The sequence below is a fragment of the Lolium rigidum genome, chromosome 2 (genome assembly GCF_022539505.1).
Source record: "Lolium rigidum isolate FL_2022 chromosome 2, APGP_CSIRO_Lrig_0.1, whole genome shotgun sequence".
NCBI classification, from domain to species: Eukaryota; Viridiplantae; Streptophyta; class Magnoliopsida; order Poales; family Poaceae; genus Lolium; species Lolium rigidum.
This window is the reverse complement of record NC_061509.1, coordinates 246,989,956-246,998,382: the sequence shown is the minus strand read 5'-3', so window position 1 is coordinate 246,998,382 and position 8,427 is coordinate 246,989,956. Positions and strand designations below refer to the sequence as shown.

The 8,427-nt window shown below is 48.8% G+C and overlaps 1 long non-coding RNA gene across 1 annotated transcript; it reads left to right on the top strand.

The window, feature by feature from the left end:
* The first annotated feature begins 7,254 nt into the window (after positions 1–7,254).
* LOC124688472 lies at positions 7,255–7,787 on the top strand. Its single transcript, XR_006998539.1, has 3 exons — positions 7,255–7,298; positions 7,402–7,461; positions 7,563–7,787. It is a non-coding gene; the product is annotated as an uncharacterized LOC124688472 (long non-coding RNA).
* Positions 7,788–8,427: the final 640 nt, after the last annotated feature.

The window sequence follows — 8,427 nt, the reverse complement described above, 5'->3', positions numbered from 1 at the left end:
ACGTGGCCCGTCGACGCTGAGCTGGTGACTCCGATCCGACGTGGCAGCACGTGTGGCGCCTTTCCCGCCGGAGCCACACTTTGAAAGTGTGGCGCCCCTGGCAAGGGCGCCACACATCCACTTAAGTTTCGGCCGCGCACCCAGCCCAGCCCGACCCTTCTTCTTTCTTTTCTTCCTCTTCTCCTCTTCTCTCCCTGTGGCGCCCGGTTCTCTCTCTCTCCTCCCTCTTCCCCCCCACCAATTCCACCACCAAATCAGCAGATCTGTCCGTGGAGATCGTTCCCCATCCATTTCTCAAGGTAATCTCCTTCGAATCTTCTCCATTCATCCACTAATTTCATAGATCGGGCTAGATTTGGACATGAACCCTAGACATGTTTTTTTTCTTTTGTGCACTCTATATTGTATTGTTTGTGTTGGAGATGGTAGCCTCATGTATGCATGTGTTTGAACCATAGATTTGTAGAAACCTACATATGAAATTTCACATGTATGTGTATGAACTCTATGTATGTATGTGTATGTATGTGTATGAACCCACATGTATGCCTAGTATTTGTGATGGAGTAACTCATATTTGTTAGTGGAATGGATCGTAATATGGTTAAAAAATGTAAACATGTAGGATGGCCGGTCCCGGTGGCCGGCGAGGCGGTCGAGGTCGTGGTCCTGGGCGCCCCCGGGGCCGGGGAAGGGGCCGCCGCGGTGGAGCAGCAAGGGCCCCACGGTCACCGTCACCTGCATCCTCCTCGTCTTCGCATGAGGAACGCTGCTTCGAGTTCCTCCTCCGCATCGATGACGACCCACTCGGCATCAAGCGGCTACCGGACAAGTTCGCCGAGTTCGTCGACGGCGTCGAGCCGGCGCACTTGCAGCTACGGGAGGCTAGCTGCAACTTCTGCCGCTGGACCGTGGAGGTCCTGTTCGACGGGCAGGGCAAGATGTACCTGCACACGGGGTGGGACAAGTTCGCTCGTGACCTCCACCTCGAGCCCGGCTGCCAGCTCACCTTCCTGTACGAGGGGGACGGCGAGATGATCGTCAAGGTGTTCGACGACACCGCCTGCCGCGTGCACTACCACACCGGCGAATCCGGCTCCGACACCGATAGTTAGATCGTCGAGTGTTGTCAACTCTATCTTCGTTGCTTCGTGTTGTTTGAATGCTATCTTAAATTGTATGAAACTTTGTGCTACGATGTTAGGTATGATGATGTTATGTCCATGATGTGTGTACAAAATGGCTGTTGATATGATGTGTGCATGACATAGCTTTTGACATGATGGCTGTTTTGTTGGAATATGGTAGGATTTTTCATGGTTTTAACACAAGTCAATGTGTGGCGCCCTTCCCACTGGCGCCACACTGCACTGCGTGGCGCCCGTGGCATCGGCGCCACACATCCATGTCTAATTGCCCAAAACATACTGTAAGACAAATCGTCTGGGACTTAGCCGTTTTGGCGAGGCTCTTTGTGTGGCGCCGATGCCACGGGCGCCACAGAAGCATGTGTGGCGCCGATGCCACGGGCGCCACACAAAGAGGGTCGCCAAAACGGCTAAGTCCCAGACGATTTGTCTTACAGTATGTTTTGGGCCCAATAGTTCATATAAGTTGGCATGTGTGGCGCCGATGGCACAGGCTCCACACTAGCATGTGTGGCGCCAGTGGGAAGGGCGCCACACAAAGAGGGTCGCCAAAACGGCTAAGGACTTATCGTCCGGAGCCCCTGGATGTTTTCGACCCAATAGTTCATATAAGTTGGCATGTGTGGCGCCGATGGCACGGGCGCCACACATGCATGTGTGGCGCCAGTGTGAAGGGCGCCACACATTGACTTGTGTTAAAACCATGAAAAATCCTACCATATTCCAACAGTTTTGACAACAAGAACATTGCACAGTTTTGACAACAAGAACATTGCATAATGGTTCAAATGACAAATAAGGTTCGACGACATCAAGGTTTCAATTACAATAAGGTTCAACGACACGAAGGTTCGAGAAGATCAAGGTTCACACAACATAAAGGTTCGACAACAAGAACATAGCCAAAGGGACATCACTGCGTCGCAAAGGCTGCCTCCCCCCTTGCCTTCTTCTTCTTAGATTCTTCAGCCAATTCTTCCTTCTCCCTTAAGTCACGAGCCAACTGAACGACCGAATCGAAGAAGTGGTGGCGCTCCTCCGTCTTTGCAGCTTCCGCTTGAGCTCTCTCCTCCTTGATGCGTTCAGCCTCCCTAGCCACCTCCTCTAGGTGCATCCTATTGGCCCTCTCCCTAGCAATTTTCTCAAGTTGGCAGCTCCTCAGGAAATTTATCTGTGCCTCGCGGTCCCGTTCGGCCTTCAGCTTGGCATTCCTCCTCTTGTGGAACAATAGGTATTCCTCATACCCCCTTTGCATACGCTCATCTTCCTCCTTCTTCTTAGCTATCTCCTCCCGCCTCTTCCTCTCTAGTTCTTCCTTCTCCTTCTTCCGCACCGTCCTTACCGCCTCCTCCCAAGCGGACTCCTCCTTCTCATTGCCCTCCCATGCTCCCTTCCCCTTGGTGGGTTGAGTTGCCATAGCTGTAAACCAAGTTGAAAAACCAAAGTTAGTCATGGAATATGAAAATAGAAAGTACAATGCAATTAGTAACTTGGAGACACATACGGATAAGGCCCCGCTAGGTATCGTAGCATACTAGTACCGCGACGGCCACCTCTACTAAGCCCTACGTGAATCCTTTGTTGCCTTGGAGCTTGTCGCCATTGTGGTTGATGCCTTGAGGCTTGTTGCCTTGGACCTTGTTGCGTAGGAGCTTGTTGCCGTTGGGCTTGTGTGCTTGGGGTTTGTTGCCGTTGGGCTTGTGTGCTTGGAGCTTGTTGCCGTTGGGCTTGTGTGCTTGGGGTTTGTTGCCGTTGGGCTTGTTGTCTTGGAGGAGGTTGTTGCCGTTGGGCTTGTGTGCTTGGAGCTTATTGGCTTGGAGGAGGTTGACGCGTTTGGCTTGGAGGAGTTTGACGCGGTTGGCTTGGTGCTTGTTGGCTTGGAGCTTGTTGGCTTGGGGTTTGTTGGCTTCGAGGTTGATTTGAAGCTTGTTGGCTAGTTGATGCTTGACTTGTGCTAGCATCATTGCCCTTTGATTTTTTGCCGGATGTGCACTTCCTTTTATTGTGGCCCTTACTATTGCATGATCCACAATTAGTTGGCTCGCGAGCCTCTTGGAATAATTTGTTTCCCGAATGACCCCATCTATCCATATCTCCGTGATACCTCTTTGTCTTTCTTCTTCCACGTTTCACAACCTTCCATTCCGGATCTGGCCAAACTTGCACTCCGTGATACTCCGGCCATTGTGATTGATCCAAGTAAGGAGAAAACCTTGGAGCCCATGTCCTCTTTGTGGCTTCGATTGAGAACTCGGACTCCCGAACGGTGAGCGGGTTATTGTAGTCGACACGTCTAGTGCGTGCCGCTGTGAGCAAGTGGGAGCAAGCCAAATGAAGCAAAGAGGGCCTCCTACATGTGCATTCACATGTCTTTAGGGACACACGGAAAGCCCGGCCTCCATGTTGGACACCACCTTGTGTGGTGCCTCCCGGCTCATTCACTTGGTAAACCCATTCAACATTGTCATAACATGTAGCTGTTTGGGAGTCCGCCTTCCTCGCCTGAAATTCCATGAACTCTTCAACCTTCGTAGGGAACTCGCAATTCCTAGCAATTTCCTTCTCCGTTTCATCGGTGTAGTTCTGGAAATAGACATTCAACTTCTCGAATGTGTATTGAATGATTGCCGTCACGGGCAATGCACGGACACCCTTCAACACATTGTTGAAGCACTCGGCCATGTTGCTTGTCATTTGGCCATATCTCCTCCCATCCTCATCATAAGCTCTTGCCCACTTTGAGTTAAATATGAGGTGTCTATGAAGAAACTCTTGACCACCCGCGTTGAGGTCTTTGTGCTTCAGCAAGCCGTTGTATAGGTTTGCGAAGCGGCGCTCGAAGTAAGCGAGGCAACAATCTTGAAGGAGGTCAGACAACTCTTTGCTCTTGCATGCCCGGTAGAAGTTTGCACAAAAATGCCTCATGCACCATCGGTGATGCAAGGGAGCATGCCCGGGAATTGCAACCTCCACCGCATTGAGAATTCCTTGATGACGATCGAAGATGACACACACTTCCTTTGAGGGTGGTATGACCCTCGTCCTCAATATATGGAAAAACCATTCCCAGTTATCATTGTTTTCAATCTCTACCAATGCAAAATCCAATGGTACTAAACGATTGCTCGCATCACTTGCTATTGCCACCAATAGTGTGCCCTTGTACTGACCGGTCAAGAAGGTACCATCCACGGCTATGACGGGCCTACAATGTTCGAATGCCCTCGTGCATTGCTCGAATGACCAAAATGCACGGTGAAATACCCTCACTCTTTTACCATCATGCAATGTCATTTTGGTTGCGGAAGGCTCCACCACATGCACCATGCCCGGGTTAGTTGCGGCCATCGCTAACAACAACCTAGGGATACGGTTGTATGCTTCCTCCCAATCACCGTACAACATCTTGAATGCGGCTTGTTCGGCCTTCCATGCCTTCCCGTACTTGACGTCGTAGGCAAACCGGGATTTGACCGTATCTTGCACGGACCTAATGCTCATAATAGGAAGTGATGAGATCTCCGCCGAGAGCTTGTATGCAATGAACTCGGATGTGAGTTGACGGTGGTCCGGCTGCGCATCCTTGCCATCAAGCTTCGGCCCCCGGCACATGTGAGTGGCTACACAACTTGTTATGTGCCAAGAGGGCCCTTTTTGAAAGGTCGTGCACGGACAACCCATGGGCACCTTTTATCCACACATTTTAGCGTGTACCGCTTCTTCAAGTCCGAGTGAACAACGATGTAAGGGCGATGATGCTTAATGGAGAACTCCTTCAACCATATCTTCAATTCCAAGAATGTATCAAGCGTTAGCCCTTTAGAGATCATAGCCGTCCTACCATCCACATCTCTCTTGGATAGTGGCCTAGCTCCAAGAAGTAAACTTTTGCCACCATCAACCACGGCTCCATCCGCAATACTAACATCACGGAACAATGGTACCCGGATATCCCGTCCGGTTACCTTCTTGAAGATCTCGGCTCTTTCGGCTTCCTTAGCCGTGAAGCCATCCTCGTCAACCTCCTCTTCGGGTCCATCATCATCCGAGTCCGACGCATAGCATCGGGAATAAGGAATGGAGTGGTCCATCTCCTCTTGCGTCCAATATTTATCCAAATCACCGATATTGTTGCAATTCATCTCGAAACCATCATCACCATCGTCATGCTCATCATACTCATTATCCAACGGAGGTTGTTGGGCAATGGGAGATTGGACATTGGGAGATTGGGTGGCCTCTTCTTGGCTCATGGGTGGAGGAGTCCTCTCTCGAACGGGGGAGGAGGGCCGGTTAAGGTCAAGCTCGATACGAGCCTCAACCGTCTTGGTTGCAAACAACTCCAACGCCTTATCTTGTGACCCGGCCACCGTCTCCTTGTAAATGGACCATCGTTGCTCGGAGTTGATACGCATTATCTTCCAACGGGTGTGCATTCCAAACCCCACATTATGCCTTCCCTCTAGCTCAACACCATCATTTGGCTCATTCCAATTCAACTCAACCCTAACTTGTGCTACCACCTCCGCAAAGCTAGGGCTAACGTCGAACACCAAGTCAACCTCTTCCGGGTCCGGCTCTACGTTTCCCTTCAAGAAAGCATCCTTCTCCACATGATGAACATGAACAATTCTTTCCATCCCCCTAGAATAATGGGAACAGCACATACACATATGTGTTCATTAGTTACCATAATCAACATAATCTACCCATACAAACTAGCACACTACCATCTCTCCAACTTCAACAACCCTAACATCCAACCAAATCCATCTCCACCCTCAAATCAACCAAATCCACATCTAGGGTTTCACATATAGATTGGAGCAAATACACAAAATCAATGGATGAAAAGAGGGGAAACGGAGGAGATTACCTCAAGCAACGACTTGGGAACGATCTCCACGGACAGATCTGACGATTTGGTGGTTGATTTGGTGGGGGGGAGAGAGGGGGAGAGAGAATACCGGGCGCCTTTGGAGGAGGGAAGAAGAACAGAGGGAAAAGAAAGAAGAAGGGTCGGGCTGGGCTGGGCGCGCGGCCAAAACTTAAGTGGATGTGTGGCGCCCTTGCCAGGGGCACCACACTTTCAAAGTGTGGCGCCGGCGGGAAAGGCGCCACACGTGCTGCCACATCGGATCGGGGTCACCAGCTCAGCGTCGACGGGCCATGTCGGATGGGTGTGTGGCGCCAGCGCCAGAGGCGCCACATGAGCATGTGTGGCGCCCATGAGAGGGGCGCCACACAAAAGGGTTAGATCCGTGAAATAGTTTCGCCGGAGGGTCAGTCTGTGCTTTTCTTTCAGTTTTGGGTTATTTTTGTGTAAATCGCGGCAGCGGTACGCCGCCAAGGTACGTAATATGGTCTGCTGTCTGTCTCTGCCTCTCATCAGTACGTGCGTAGGTGGTAGAGATGTTCTTTCATGTTTGGAAGCTGTGACTGAAAAAAATCCCATCCCTTCGCGTCCTCCCTATGCCCATCCTACTTGCCGCTGCCGCCGCCATCGCTGCCGCTCACGCCCAGTTACTGATCTTCTCCATGGCTCGAAGAAAGAGATGCTACGAGCAGCAAGGCAATTTGGCTGGAGGAGATGGAGCATGACGTGTGGAAGCTAGCAGGAAAGATGAGTACCGATGGGGGCTCTGCCTCCACCGCCGCCCTCCTCCCCCTTGCCGCCGAGATCGTGCCGCCACAGCAGCTCGCGGGTGAGACGTAACTCAGCAGTGCTTGGCTTCGGTTTGGCCGGAAAGACGTCGGCCAATAGCACAACGGTCGGCCCTCCTCTGCCTCTTCATTTTTTCGGAGACCTACATGTTATTTCTCTTCTCTCCTAGATCTCTCTATCCTCGAGGCAAAGTGGAGACAAAGCCCCTAGAACATATCATCTTGGTTTGTCCAGATCTATTTTTATGTGCGCGTGCAAAGTGTTTGATGAAAATCCTAGCTGATACTAATGTTGGTAATACCTTAGATGCATCTAGCTGGTTGCAGTTTTGTAGTTAAGGTACCATGATGTTAAGGAGAGAGATTTATATGCGCTTAAGTTGGTTACTTCTATCCGATTTCACTGACCGATCAACGTATTGTTCTTTGTTGTTTGGTTACGTAGGCATGGAGCACATGAATGATTGAGCAAAGAAACATGTCCATGTAATGACCAAAGACGAGAAATTATCTGAGTTTTTGTGTAAAGATGGTCTGACAAAGCAGTTATGCCCTCTCTTTAATTCGAATTATTTTCTTTGATGCGCAGCTTCTGTTTTCTAGAGATTTCCCCCCTTCGACTATTGTGGAAATGTTTTGTGCACGCAAGGTATCCATCCTCTTTCTTATATTCTCTAAATTGCTACAATGTTTTCAGAACTTATAGACCATAACATGGTGGAGACACATAACAGGAATGTTTGTTTACAGATCTTCAATAACAGTTCAAAGCTTGGATGAAGTTTTATGTATATTATGATAGGAAGGTGCTTCAGCGAACTATTAGGTCTGCATTTTTGTGGAACTCATCTTACTTCTGCTCCATTTATTTGACTACTTCCTTTGATTTGCTTGTGTGCACATAATTGGTACTCCACTCTTTTCTGAGATGGTTGCCCGTCATTTTTTTGGTGAAGGTTGTTTGTATGCTTCTTTCAACCAATAGTTGGCATATAGCCTCCCTTTCTTTACGACACCATTTTTGTGCTTTCGCTTGGTTATGGGGCTTTATATGCAATTATAGTCAATTTTACTATGGTGGCAGCAGGTACTCCAAATACCTTTTATGCTGGTTAAGATCAGGGCCAGCAGTGTATTTAGAACATCTGCGCGCATATTATCCTTAGGTAAGAATAGGATGTATCTGGTTATTTTCAGCTATGGCGAATAATTAAAATTGAGCACTTTCTTGAGTTTATGGAGCTGAGGCATTTGTGTCTCTTATGAATCTGATGGGCTTATTTTCTAATGAATATTTTAGAAATTACATCTCACGGCAATATACTCATATCTATAAATTTTATGTCAGGAGCATACAGGCGAGACAACATCACTTAATGCCCTCCAACAACTAATGCAGAAGCTTACAGGCCTTGGATTTGGAAACGACAAGGTATTAATACAATGCTTACTATCAATGTGCATATCATCAATGTAATATTACAATGTATGTTGATGTTTTGAGGAAATGAAGACTGGGGTTTCCTACACGTTGTCAAGCCGAGTTTAGATCTGCTAATGTACATGCTGACATGAAAATTGAAATATACCTGGAGATTTATTAATATTAATTTAA